Source organism: Chamaea fasciata, unplaced genomic scaffold, assembly GCF_029207755.1.
Source record: "Chamaea fasciata isolate MVZ Bird 193981 ecotype frontalis unplaced genomic scaffold, bChaFas1.0.hap1 SCAF_5, whole genome shotgun sequence".
Lineage (NCBI taxonomy): Eukaryota > Metazoa > Chordata > Aves > Passeriformes > Sylviidae > Chamaea > Chamaea fasciata.
Genome location: NW_027094090.1, coordinates 43,963,464 through 43,978,157, shown reverse-complemented (window position 1 = coordinate 43,978,157; position 14,694 = coordinate 43,963,464). Strand labels below are relative to the sequence as shown.

The window sequence follows — 14,694 nt, the reverse complement described above, 5'->3', positions numbered from 1 at the left end:
CTGAAAAGCTGAGAAAATATCCTACTGACTTGGATTGTTTTCTGTATAAGATAATTTGCAGAGTCTACTTGCAATATATGAGTAGTAAACTATGTACAAGTAAAATTTGAGTCCCTTTTATGATAGTGCTGTTCTTGGTTTCTTTCATAATAATACTTTTGTTTTCTTCAAGCCTCACTTGGCAGATCTCCCAGCCTGTCTTTTTGTAGGGGGGCTCCATTAAACCGAGCAGAGTGGCGTGTGCCACTCTGAAAGAGCCAAGTAGTCTCTGAATCTCTTTTAGTGCAGAGTGCATTTAGTTTCTGAGGGTTTTTTCCCTTTCAGTCTTAAAGCACAGGTTCACCCAAAGGCTATTCAATTTCAGCTGTTCCAGTGCCGCTGAAATGAGGGAGGCAGGGAGCTACTGCTCTAGCTCTCTCTCATGGCTGTCATTTATAGGTTTCTTTCCCATTTGAAGTCCCTGGATATTTTTGCTTCTTAGCAAACAAGCTGATGCAGTGTCATAGCTTCCCTCTTCCACTGCAAAGCTATATATATGTAGAAATTGGATTGTTAAATGCAGATATGCATTTAAAGTACCAGTAAGTCCCAAAATAGCATAAATAAAACCTTGAAAAGTAATCTGCCTTTTTTTGCTATTAATGAGGAATTGGTTTTGTTTTTAGTGACATGACCACAGGTTACAGTTGTAGATGGTAATAAAAAATGCAATATCACTAAGCAAATATCTGGTAGATTGTGGAGATAAATGTGATTAGTGCATTTCAGAACAGATTGAGAAGGACACTTAGCAACACCTCAGTAGAACACAGTAGCATTTAATAATTGGCTTATTTTTTTTTCGTTTTTATAGAGCTGAGCTTTTTTATTTGAAGTTTGGTTGTTTGCAATATCCTTCAAGGACAGACACCATAAAGAAGTCAGATAATCAGTTGTCAAGGCCACTCAGTGGCTAAATGATTGTGATGAGACTAAAATACACATTTTGACTTGCCCATTTATTGAGGTGAGCAGTGTTAAGCTGGTCTCTGCACCGTATCTATGATTCTATAGGTGACACTTTCAGAAAGACATTACCATCTGAAATCAGAGTTCATCAGCTATGTTGATTAATGTGTTTGATTCAGTGACAAAAACCCAAAAAAGGTTTAAATACAGATAACTGATGTGGCTCAGGTCCAAATAAGCTATTGATTAGGGATTTCAGGGTTGCCTTATAAAGTAGGCTAGTGGTAGCAATGTTATTCTGGGGTTTTTTCTCTCTCTCTCTCTCTTTTTTTTTTTTTTTTTTTTTTTTTTCTTTCTCTCTCTGAAGAGAGGACAAAAATATCTTCCATTGATTTGCCTCATCTAGAATTGTGTGGGCCAGGACAAGGGAAGCCATAAACTTTGTCTTCACTGTGTTAGACTTCTGCATGAATAGTGTCTTCCAGGCTCTTTGTGAGCAGAGTGGTGCCAGTGCAGAGCAGCTTGTAGGGAAGCTGTTACTTCAGAAACATATTGATTATGCTGGGAGATTACCATTTTCTTCCTTAGGTATCTCTATTTTTGTTATTCTTTTACAAGAAACTTAGGCTTTGATGCCAAGAAGGACAATGAAAAAATATGGTTTTCCCTTGTCCATTACCCTTCTCTTTGTTGAACATGAGAATGCACCCATTTATTTCTATGAGAGGTTAACTCAAGAGTGGCAAGATAGTTTTTCATTTTCATCTGCTCTCTCATATTCAATTCCTGCTTCATGATGGAGTGGATGGAATTATTTAGTACTTTTAAATACCAGTTTAAAAGAAAGGCACATAGATGACTGTAGCATGACAAGTACTTTTAAAGAGTCCTTGCTATAGCTGTCATTCTAGCAGGATTTCAGTTTTTTGTTATAATATCATACATTCTCTTTATCAGTGACATTTTTCATCAATATTAGCCACAGAAAAAGGGAAAACAAATTAAAAAATCCCAACCCAAACCAAGAAAGTAGAAAAACCTGCAGATCAAGCAGAAAATACCAATGTATTAAGTTAATAAGGTATTCCCCAAAGTTCTTCTAAGATCTCAGTCTTGAAGCATTTAGGACCATCAATCATAAGAAGTCTTTCTTTAGCTGAAGATTCTTAGTGCATTCTGTTTAGCATAGGCCTAATACTTGCAAAAACACAAGGGAGAGTGTCATGGGTTTTGTAAAGAGCATGTTATTCTATTCCATCTGGGTGGAGCAGAATTGCTTATCTTTGTCCAAATGGGTCAGTGTCCTTTATCAGATGGTAGAGTGCTACTTATCTCTCTTCATTGTTTCACGACTTCCATGGGAATGTCTTCTGCTAATGGACCATTAAGAGCTCGTCAATGACATTACACATTACACTGCGCTATTGTAAGCTGCTCCACACAGGGAGGAGGAGCCAAACCATCTTAACCTAGATAAAAAGGAGCCACAGTCCCACTAGGTATCCAGTTTTTTTTCCACCGGATCCCTGGAGGAAGACCGGACCCATTTCACCATTACTGGACCCTTTTTCTTCAACGGGACCATCTCTACTCCAACAGAACCACATCTGCCGCTCCAGGAGGGCTTACTTTGGACTGCTTCCAACACCCTGACCAACAGGGTGTCAGGTTGAATTTCTGACTCTCTCAAAGTTTTCTAGGATTTCTTGTTTGTTTATTTGTTTGCTTATTCTTCTGTACTACAACATCTGTATTTTTTATATCCCTAGTAAAGAACTGCTATACCTATTCCCAAAATCTTTGCCTGACAGCCTTTTAATTGCAAATTTATGATAATTTGGAAAAGGGCGAGAGGGGCTTACATTTTAAGGGAGACTCCAACCCTCCCTGGCAGATACCTGTCTATCTAAACCAAGACAGAGAGGAATCCTCATTAGACAAAATCTTTCTCACTTTCACATCTGCTGTATAAGGCAATAACACTCTGCAAACAGAATTTCAAAATACAGATTTTTCTGGGAATATTTATCTTTTTCTTCTGCAAATTTAATCTAATGTATTGGTGGAACAGTACAACATCAAGTTTTACTGTATGAAGAGAAAGAGGGGCTAGGAGATCCTTCCTTAGAAAATTATTTTGAAATTCCTGACACAGTGAAACTGGAAAAAACCAAAATTTTCCCAGAAAGACTTCCAAATCGTTTGATTAAATTTCATGTCACTTATTTCCTTACTAACAATGTATCTTAAGGTGACCTGCAGACAAGTTCTTTTCCACTGCAGGCACAGTAGCAGTATTCAAAGGGGAGCAATACCATGAAACGGAAATCTCACCCTTCATTGTTGTGTTTAGTATTTTCATAATATTGCTCATAGCATCAACTAAATTTCAGATCAAATTAGAAGATCATAGGATAAAATATGGTCATTGTTTATGATCCAGGACAAACAATGTTGTGTTGTAGCTTCCAGGAAAATGGTAAAGGCTTTTGCTAAAACCAATGTCTTCACATCTGTAAAATGACAGGGTGAAAATGGTTACGCAAGATTTTGATGAAAAATAGCTGGACAAAACTGAAGTGCTTCTGGCCAGTGAACTGAAGTAAAAAGTTGGATATCCATACATCATCTCAGCTTCCCCACTGAAGGCATATGCCTATTTGTCAACATGTGACAAAGTTGGGAAGATGACTCGTTTATCTGCTGATGAAATCGGGACAGATAGGGTTGTTTTCTAAAGAGTGAGATCAGAGCAAAGAGATGTCTGCGAAACATCCATTTAAGGCATCACTGTAACTATCAATGAATATAACTGCCCCTAAAAGAATCGCCAAAGCTGAGCAAAGAAGGTTAGGCAGCAGTCTGATGACATGTATCTGATACTTAATTGTGAAAGCAATGTGGCTCAGTGTTAGCATCCAGCTTAAAGAGAATATCCCCACATAGCAGGCACTGGCTGTTCTAGGTAAAACAAGCACAGCACATGGCATCTATGCCATGTGGGGATTTTGAGAACTGTAGAGAATTGAGTACTGTAACATATCTAAAATTGAGTTTATTTGAATAGGTGGGTCAGACAAAATCCCATTACTTTTTCTAGGCAAATGCAAAGGCTGACAAAGGGTGGCATTATTGCAAAAGTTTGTTAAGCCCACGGATATTTATCAATTTGGTACAGCAAACTTTCCCACACTACATGTTAATTTATGAATTTTACACATTTATTAGTTTATTAAAAAGAGTGCTGTTAATTTTATATGTCTTTTAGGAAAGACTGCTCCTTAACGCTTGGCCCCAGTTGGTTGTCCTTTCTTTATTCCTTCCCATTCTCTGTCCAACCTCTCCTTGCAACTTTAGAAGAGAGGACACCACAGAAACCAGGGGCTAGAGAAACTCTTGCTACTGAGGCAGAGCAGCTTTGGCTTGAGGCTTGCGCTCTGTAGGAAGAATAATAATCTGGAACCTCAGTGGCCACTGCATGTGAGCCAATGGGCTCAGATTGCTGTTGGCTTGGGGATGTCTGCACCATGCTGTTTTCCCTCATCTTGATAGCCACAGTGGTTCAGCCTTGTCTTCCCTGACCCATAACTGTATAAAGGATATTCATGAGCTGTACATGAATAATCCTTACAGACTATTGTGGTTAGAAAAACGTAACATGATCATTTCTCTCATCCTCTGCATTTCCCAATAATTTATTACTTATATTAATGTTTCTTTTCAAATGCTATGTTGTTTTTGTTGAATTAAATAATTCGCAAAGGTGAAGCTGAAGATGTTATAAAACCCTAAAGTTAGTTTCATGTGGATTGAAGGCAAATTTGGCAGCTGGTGCTCTACAGACGTGGAATGAAGGTAATTATATCTTTAATTTTTTATATTAAAACCTAGCAATAACTTCAAAAAAGATGAAATTGATCTGCAAGAACTTGATGGGGACAAAGCAAGAAATCCAGATAACCAGAAATATTATGCATAATTAAGAAAAGTGCTAATGATCACTTTTATCAAAGACATTAGAGATGGAAAGGCTGCTAGGTCAAGTATTTCATCCAAGGCCTCTGACAGTGTTCCTTATCACAAAGAGAACAGTTTTCAATTTCATGCCTGATTTTGGCTCATTCTTCATTTCTAGCTAACCAACAAAAACTGTCTGAATTTCACAGATCTGATCCTATTTTTTCCAGAAAGCTTGAGGCAAAATGAAGAAGGTATTTACAAGAATGGAGGGTTAAAAATAGGAAGGATTTACATTAGAAAACACTTCCATAACTCACTCTTATCTGTTGTGGCTTTGCCTGGAACAGCTTTGCACTTATTCTCTGCCTTAACAGCATCTTGCATCTTTGGCAGACTACAAGAATTTGGGAGGTAGTGCTGTGGACAACTGAGGTTCTCACTGAAATAAATTTGTACTGTGTTATGAGCACTTTCCAGCAAGTAGCTACCAGCTTCCTAAAAGATCATTCTGAGCCTTCAGAAAAACAAATGACATCACTTAGGTTTTGGGCACAGGCTCCAGCAAGGCTGAACTGGAGCAGCTGCCCTGTGAGCCATTTTGCAGGACACTGGTACATCCATCTGACCCATATTTCCAGATTCTTGTTACAAGGCAGAAGAGGTAGTGAAAGTGCTCGATTGGTTCTGCCTCTACTGGTAAATGACCTTGGAAGTGACGGATTTTGGGCAGTAAAGATTGGCACTCCATGTTTCTGCTTTCAGGTCAACTGAGATTCATCACATTAAATGTAAGTAGATCCACTGCCTTACTAAAGCAGCAGGTCCACACTCCTCTCTAAATTAGTTCTGGAGTAATTTTTTTATCAAGAAAGACTGAATAGGGAGGGGAAGACTGTATGGAAAGTGGTAGAGAAGATATGCCTGTCTGTGCATCACAAAAATCAGCTGTAGATCTGTATCAGCTGAGGGAGGTGAGGTGGTTTAGCCGGGAGGAAAGAAAGCTGAGGGGACACCTTATCTCTCTCTACAACTACCTGAAAGGAGATTCTTGACATGTGGAGGTCCATCTCTTCTCTCAAGTAACAAGTGACAGGACAAGAAGAAAGGGCCTCAAATGGCCTGAGGAAATTTGAGATTGGATATTGAGATATTCTTCATCAAAAGAGTTCTCAAGCCCTAGAGCAGGCCACCCAGGGAAGTGGTCATCACCTCTGAAAGTCTTCAAAAATGTGTTGATGTGACACCTAGGGATATGGCTTACTGGTGAACATGGTGGTGCTGGGGTCAGAGTTGGACTCGATGATCTTAGAGTTCTTTTCCAACCCAAATGATTCAAGATTGTTTGTATAACCTGAAAGATGAAACGAATGCTTAAATCCTTCTCTCTGTTCACACCTTGGTTTTATGCAATAGGAATGATGTAGCATAGAATAGGTATAAGAAAACTGAGTAATAGGAATAGGATTTAACCGTCCCATGCTGTGTGTGTAAAGAAATAAAATACAGTTTTACGTACATACTCCAAATACTGCACTGACAGAGAAAGATGTTCTTTGAATTTTGAAAGACCAGAATGTTTCCCCATTAATACCAGACATGTCACCCTCAAAAAACAGATTTATGCCCAGGCTAGATAAAACTGAGAACCACTAATCTGAAGTATGTACAAAGAATAGGTGTGGGGAAAGAGTGAAAATTTCAGGGGCAAAGAGCTGAATAAACATTTTATTCAGGGTGAAAAAAGATTTTGCACATAAACACAGGACAAAAAATACTGAATAGTAGTATTTCCTTTTCCTGTCTAAAGGGCCTATTCTTCCTAGAATCAAAGGTCAAAATCTAGGCAGGATTAGCTTTGCCCTTCATCCTCAGTTTTCATCTCTATGGGAATAGATTAGTATTTAGCAGCTCACGCTACAGGAGGAAAGTCTCAGTGTGTGCCATTCCTCTGATCAAGAGCATTTTCTTGCTCAGTACATATCTATGATTAAGTGCTGCTTTTTTCATGTTCAGTGAAGCCTTTTGCAATATTATAACCAAATTATGAAGCTGCAGAGTTGTATTTTATCAGTTATATAATTTAATTAGTGCTTTTTGCATCACCCTTTAGGAGAACTCTCTCTTTCTCCCGCTATATATATATATACACACATATATATACATATATATATATACACATATATATACACACATATATACATATACATACATACATACATACATACATATATATATATATATATATATATGCGCAAACCCAGGATTTTTCAGCTTTTATTCCTTTTTTTCTACCCTGGATGGAGTCTAAGCATTAAGCAATGACAAGACCCAACAAATTAGATCAACTAAGATTATGTAGTTCTAGATTTTTACACAGTACTCATCAATCCTGCTTCATCTGACACACATGCTAAGACCATTTTTCACTTGCATTAATATAAAGTTAGATGAGTAAATCAGTGGTACATATGTTGTTTAGATTAGTTACCACTTAAGTCTCTCAACTTGCCAGACATACGGGTAGGCAACAGAGATTAAGCAGGTCTGAGTTGAATTAAAATCCTATTTCCGTGGTAAATATTGCAATGCAAACAACTATGAGGTAAATATGACTAAGACTGCATTAAGCTTCAAGGTAATATCAGTGCAACCCCAGGACTATTCTGTATGATTCTATGAATCCGTTCAAGGCTCATTAGCAGATGACAAAAGAACACAAAATCAAATTAGCCTTCTTTTAATTGTCTCCCTTGGTAGATGTGGAAGAATTTTTCATATTCAAAGCACTAATCACCCAATAGCCAGATATTTTTCCTGGCTTTAGGGGGGGTTTGGATGGCAAATTAAAGAACTGCCTTTTTTGAAAAAGGAGTGAAGTTCAGCCTTGAAAAGTCATCTCTTCCTAATAATAGAGCATTGAACTAATCATGAAGCATTGCAATAGGGTTTTTATTATTATTATTTGTCAACTGGAGTAGCAGCACAGGAGAGTCAGCACGTGCCCCAAAAGCTCTTAAATTCAGAAACAGGTGGAAAATTCACAAGGGTGTCTTTGAAGATACACCTTCATACATCTCTAGGGCCTTACTGATTAGTCATTATGGTGGGTGTCTGTACAGAATACCAACACCTCTGCACCTCTGTGCTCAGAGCAATCTGTTGGCAGGAGCATACTGTGGCCCAGGGAACTGCTGTGAGTTGGTGTGCATCTCCTTCATAACGTGCCCATCAGTTCTTCCTCAGCTGTAGTGGCTTTCACAGGTCGGGCTGGCAGAGCAGCTCCTTGGCTTTTATGCTCATCATTTGTGAGCTGTGCCAGCTCTGGTATTCATATATTAACTCTTCTGCTGGGGTAAACCTATGCTGACAGCTGTGTTCCAGTGTGTTATTTTTATGCTGGTGGACTCATCTTTGCATCTTTGAGCCACTATTTGCAGTTTTCATTGATTTGTAATGTTCTTCTCTACAGTTATGACACTAATTTAAAAAAAAAAAGGTAATTATATCTGTTTAATCACATCATAGTGGTGATACAGAGGTGCAATAGTTTTTATTTTTGAGCTTTAATTTCCTGTAGCCAAGAAATGCTTTACTATCATTCATTTAAGTTCCCTCTCTAGACACCTGCAACCAAATTCCAGGTGAGAAAACATGAGACAATGAGTTTGATTTCACCTTTTTTCTCTTTGTTGATCATCAGAAACTCTCACCACAGCAGTGACTCATCTGGAAGTCTCTGCCCTGGCCTGCAGTAGTAGGGGTGAAACAGACCCTGACCGAGGCAAGGGAAGCTTACAACTCCCTTGCTGATGCTTTGCCTGGTTTTGCTGCCATCAGCTCCACACCCACACGAACTCTGAACTGCAAATATACAGATCCATTATCCCACATAGCCCTGTGCTATTTCAAGGTGACACTGAGCTGCTGCTCTGTGTTTTTAAACTGAAACGTGGTCAATGGCCATACTTTACTTTGTAGCTTTTGCACAACTCTAAAATTGCAGCTATGAAAGAAATGCGTCCGCCAAAGTGCTGAGCACATTCATAGACTAGCTCCCTATCAAAGTGTTTATGATTGCAGGAATGCAAATGTACACTTGATTTAAAGAATTTGCTTTTGTGGTGAAAAGTCTATCAAATCTACTCTTTGTTTCTAAACCCCACTCTTTTAGTTTGTGTTGCACCTGCTTTATAATTATGTGCAACAAAAGCAGAAAATACTTATGACTCTTTCCTGCAGTCAATAAGGAAAAAGGGCTTCCAACACAGTGCTGAAAGCATTTCAGATACTTTTCCCTGACACTGAAGTATCATAGCAATCGAGGTTGTCAATTACTTTTGAAGCAAGCTGTTTATAGACCATTATTCCCAAGGCTTTATTTGCTTGCTTTCTTTGCAAGTAAGATGATGGAAACAGTTCAGCTATTCAAAAGTCTGCCACTATCTCTTCTAATGAGCTCCTACTATCAAAAGAACGTCTTTTTCTCTTGTGTTTCTTCTGTTCCCTTGTTTGTCAGGGATTTTCCTACAGACAGGAGGGTTTGAGAATAACTACATCATCATTCACATATGGACACAAGTATCACATATAGAATATATAGTGAACAAAGCATCTGAAAATTAGAATTAAACATTTTTATTTGATTTGTTTTGATCTTTGTAAGGGTTCCATATTGTGACCATCATGTTAAATAAAGAAATGCCTTCTCTTTTGTGTTTCTGATTGCAGGATAAAATAGAACTTTTAATTGCTGATAAACATAGGGTTTCACAGAGGTTGACTTGGTAGAGATGTTTTGATAAAATATACTGTTTTGTAAAGGGAAGAGGTGAAAACCAGAAAAATTAAAGTCTCAGTTCTATTTTGCATGAAGAGATAAAATGCTGTCATACACTTTTTCAGCATAGTTTAGCATGGTGTTTTCAAACACACATGGATTCTACAGAGCCTAAGAGAAGGATAGTATGATAATATTTTCCACAATGTATCAGAGGAATTATTTGATAGGATTAATGAGTCAAAGACTCATTAATCCTATCAAAAAGAGTTCAGGTAAACTGTACCTGGACTTCGTTGCTGCTCAGTGAAAATAGAATTACATGGGAACAACTGAAGAGGACTACAGGGTTGCAGTCTACAAGACTTGAAGTGAAAGTCTACAGGACTTGAAGTGAAAGGAGAGAAGATCTTAGAAATAAAAAAGACCAAACCCAACTGTTTAGAGTCATAGGACGAAGATTGACGGAAAATAAGGTTCTGAAAGACTATGTGATGGTACTTCCGACAGAGGAGTCTTTTAAACTAAAGACAGTACTTGCTCTGGGAAAAAAGGTAGATAAGAGCTGGCAACAAATAAACTTGAATGCGAATGGGAAGATGTTTTAGAGACAGCACGGGATTAAAGCTCTGGGACAGCTTCTTGACAGGATCATAATTGCAAAATTCATAGGTGTTTTAAGGAATCCAGTGTTTTCGCATCTTTGTTTATTCAAGTGGTTGCTTAAAATAGCTGAGGATCAGCCTCATTAATCCAGAAGGTCTCTTCTGCTGTCAAGTACAAGAAATGGCGTTTGGCTGACTAATTGGTCTTTTATTTTTGTGTGTGAGGAGGGAAAAAGCTCATATGCAATTGTAATTTTTTTTCTGTTGATTTCTTTTAGTTTTAACTTTGATTTTTTGAGCATGCAATGATGTGACCTTGATGTTGTCTTAAAACAGTCTCCAAGGAGGATATATATTACACAAAGATATATGCGCTAATTAATGCCACACATAATACATTACAGCTTCTGAGTAGAGAAAAATCCTCAATTCTAAATGAAAGAGTATATTATTAAAATATTCTATGAGTTCAACACCTTTAAATAGGTCCCTGGATTGTTTTTACTTGTGGACAAAGCACCAGTGCCTTGGTCTGTGCCCTGCTTCATTGGTCTGCTTAAATTATTTTTTATTTTTTCTTTTGTTTGTTACCATGGTGACATTCAATAATTTTTTTTGTCCAGTTTCAGAGGAATTCTGGAAAACTCCCATGGATGAAAACAAAACAATAGCTGGGGAAAACACAGCTGAAACTATATAGGGGAAGCTCTAGACAACAGATGATAATTTGTAAGCATGCAGAGCTCAGGTTTTGTTATCAACAGGAAGTGTGTTTCTGCAGCTGCCGTTTGGTTTCTCTTCCAGTAAATGTGTACCATTTTAGCAGAAAGCAATATGTAGTTCAAATATTTATAAGATAAATGTATAATTAATTAATGAGAGTCCTTTTAAAACAGAAATTTCATCATGGTAATGGAAAAATAATGTCAAAAAATTATTTGAGAAAAACTATAAGTGAAGATATATCTGAAGTTTCTTTTTCAATTAGAATAACTACTTTTTTTTTTTTCTTTCTGTATTTTATGTATGGTACAATAAATACAGGTGTATTAATTAGTACTGCCTGTGCTTTCTGTTCTTTTGCTACAAAGTGCTACAGCTGAATTGGGTAATACATTTAATATTGCCCTGGCATAAGCTGAGAGCAGGAAATGAATGTCTGCTGTTAGGGGAGAAATGGTTCAAAGCCCTGCAAGGTCAACAGATGATTTTCCATTTACTGCAGTGGGTTTGGTTCATTCTGTTTTTCTCTGATAATTCATTATGATTTCAAGTGAGGGAAAGGAGCTGCAGAATCACATCCCTCTATACATGACTATGGGATGGCAGCTTGCAGTGTTTAATATACTGTGTGCAAGAAGCACCTGAGTGCTTTCCTTATCAAAATGTGTGATAGAAGTTTGAGGGAGGACATTAGAGAATGGAGCAACACCAAGGAGGAGGGAGTTTAGTGCAGTAATAAGGACAAGAAAATAAGCTCTATAATCAAATCAGAAGCATAAATCATATAGGGTTTGGTTTATTATATTCTTGTAATAAATTCTGGTTTTGATTTATAATTTCTAAAGCTATACTTGCAAAATAATGATTTATATTATTATATCTGTTGGGAAAAATTACTTCACCTTGTATAATTCTTTACCTATTGTAACTATAAGCCTGATTAAAATAACATCTGAATGTGGAGAATAAAATTCCATGTACCTAATTCTTTAAATCTGTAGTACTTGATAGCACTTATAAATATACTATAAGGAATGCTGCATCTATTTATTTCACTCACTTTTTCAAACTTTAAAAATATTATGTTCATGTGCTAGAATTCTCCTTTTATTGCTTAACTTTGTAAAGAGGTTTTATTTACTTGAAACGTACCTTCTGTGAAAAAATATAAGTTTTCTTTGCTAATCCAAATGATTTCTGCTGCTTAAAACACATCTACTATTAACTAACTCATCCTGGAGAAAAATGGCTTTAATCTCACAGACTGCATTAAATTTAGAAGGAAACTAAATCAATAAAGGTGAACGTCATGGAAACAGATGATTAGAGCAAACAACAGGCTGCCTACTGTACAATAGGGTTATGAAATAAACGAAAACAAAAGTCTATCATAATACATCAAGAGTGAACTTTATGAATAAGCTCCTCTTCAGAATGCTGAATGGTCGGGTTTATCTCCTGCAGGTTTTTTCCCCTCAATTTTCTGCTTCCCTTCCCCTCAGCTCCTTTCTTTCAGCCCTTTTCCTCTTGTTTCCTGCTATGTTATAAACTAAATTACCCTGTGGAAAGACCAGTGAGCCCTGATTAAATAATGTGTCAGATTTTAAATGTCCACAAGTACCTTGTGCTGACATGTACGTGATCTGAAATTAAAATTACTCTGAAATAGGTGAAAAATAGACCACTTTGTTAACCATGTAGCTGGATTTTATCTCTCTGAACACATGTAACACAAATTCCTGCGTGAAATTTTGAGCTGATTTTTTGGAGTGGGATTCAGGGAAGGATTTGGGGGGATGGGTCTATAAGTAGGAGGGATGAATAGTAGCCACAGTGATTGAGGACTTGTTTTAGTTCCTAGGGTTTAATAACTGTTAGCATTAGTAGTGATGTTACTACCTCTGCCTGCTCCCAGCAGATTTCATTTGTAGGTTGGAAACACTGAAGGGAATTTGCAGGAGCTGACAGGAGTTTTAATCTCTGTGCCCTGCACTAGCCTAAGACAAAAAAAAAAAATCTTGACAATCCACTTTAGCAGGGATGACAAGAGCAGTGCTGGAAATTTCACTGCAGCAGACCCAAAGCTGTTGATAAGAATACACAAAGTTATTAAGCTAAAGCTCAAGAAGGCATCAATCATTTTGAAAGGATACTATTGGATTCTTTCCTCAAAGTCCAATCTGACCTGACACCAGCCTAACAATATCCTTTTAGTCTATGCAGGTGCATCACTGTCTCACTCTGCTACATTGTTAATAGGGCCAGTAACAAAAAAATAGAAATACCTCACCCCCCCCCACCCCCCCCCCCCCCCCCCGCCCCAGCAATGTCAATGTATAGAAGGGGAATGAGTGAAGGGGAAAATAGAAGAGGTTAAAGGTTTACAGGTACAGGAAGAAAGTACCTTTCAAATACCAATTTAAACTTGCTCTATTATTGAAGGACTGTTTGTCACCTCCACAGAAGCATGTAGAAAGGGACTGGCACATGTAATTACATTTTGAGATAAAATACATTTAAAAAGCCTAGCAATATGTTTTATCTGAAATATTAAATCTACCCTTCCTCTCTCTTTTATATCGCAGTTACTGAAAAGAAAAGAAAGGAAAAGAAAAGGAAAGAACAGAAAAGGAAAGAGCAGAGAACAGGTCCTATTCATGAATTAAAGAGGAGGCATTCCAAGGAAACCACAGAAGAAACTTTGGTGGTAACAATGGACGTCATGGAAAAAGGACAGTAGCTGTCAAGAAGTTATCCTGACTCTAGAACTGAATTCTCCTTGGTGCAAAATATGCTGATCTTTGTCGTCAAACTTAAAGCTAATATGCTATCAAAAATCAGGATACAGCTGCTGCTGCATTCTGGGCTCCCACTGCTTCTGGAGTGGCCTATTTATTTAAATGACTGAACTTTGTGCATGTACAATAGACCGCTTCCTGGGAGTTGAGAGTTTGGTAAAATTACATTACAAAATCAACACTGCCTATGACAGACCTTGAATTTCTCATATGGTGGAACAAACAGAATAGCACAATATTGTCGTTCACATGCACACTTCAGAGAGATTGACTAAGTGGGTGAACTTCTACATTTAAGTCAAAAGCAGTAAGCCCTGGAAGCAAGTTAAATCACAGAATCACAGAAATCTTAAGTTGGAAGAAACCCATAAAGATCATCGAGTCCAACTCCTTATTCCTCGCAGGGCTACCTAAGATTAATTCACATAGGTAAGAGTGTCGTCCAGGCATTCCTTGAACTCTGATAGCTTGGTGCCAAGTGACTGCCCAAGATCTGGTCTGCCTGCTGTTATGATTAAAGTTTATTGTGTAAATAACAGTTTAGTCCTAATACAAAAGATGTCACAGCAGACAGTGGATAAAGGAGTGCTCGCTCTAGTTCACATCCAGGCACAAGTGACTCAGGATGACTGGTTTGATGTGGGTCAAGTGCTGCTGTGGATGGGAAGCCTCATCACTCTCTCTCTGTAAGGGTGCATCCCTGTTGTGCCCAGGAGGTGTTTTTTTCTCCATAACTTCTGTAGCAGATTTTTCAGGAGCACCTCTGCAGTGGCTGACCCCTATGACCACATAAGCATATGACCACACCAGCCAGGTGTGGAGAGGAATTTCTGATCTTTTCTGGGCAATATAATAATGTTCTTGGAGTGGTAGTCCATGTTCC

General features: G+C 37.8%; 1 protein-coding gene across 1 annotated transcript in view; it reads left to right on the top strand.

Moving 5' to 3' along the window:
• Window positions 1–13,813, top strand: part of EEA1 (early endosome antigen 1) — a 236,008-nt gene extending 222,195 nt beyond the window's left edge. The window contains exon 31 of the transcript XR_010720805.1: window positions 13,599–13,813. The gene's annotated coding sequence lies outside the window, so the exon portion shown is untranslated. The remainder of the gene's footprint in view (window positions 1–13,598) is intronic.
• The last annotated feature ends 881 nt before the right edge of the window (window positions 13,814–14,694 follow it).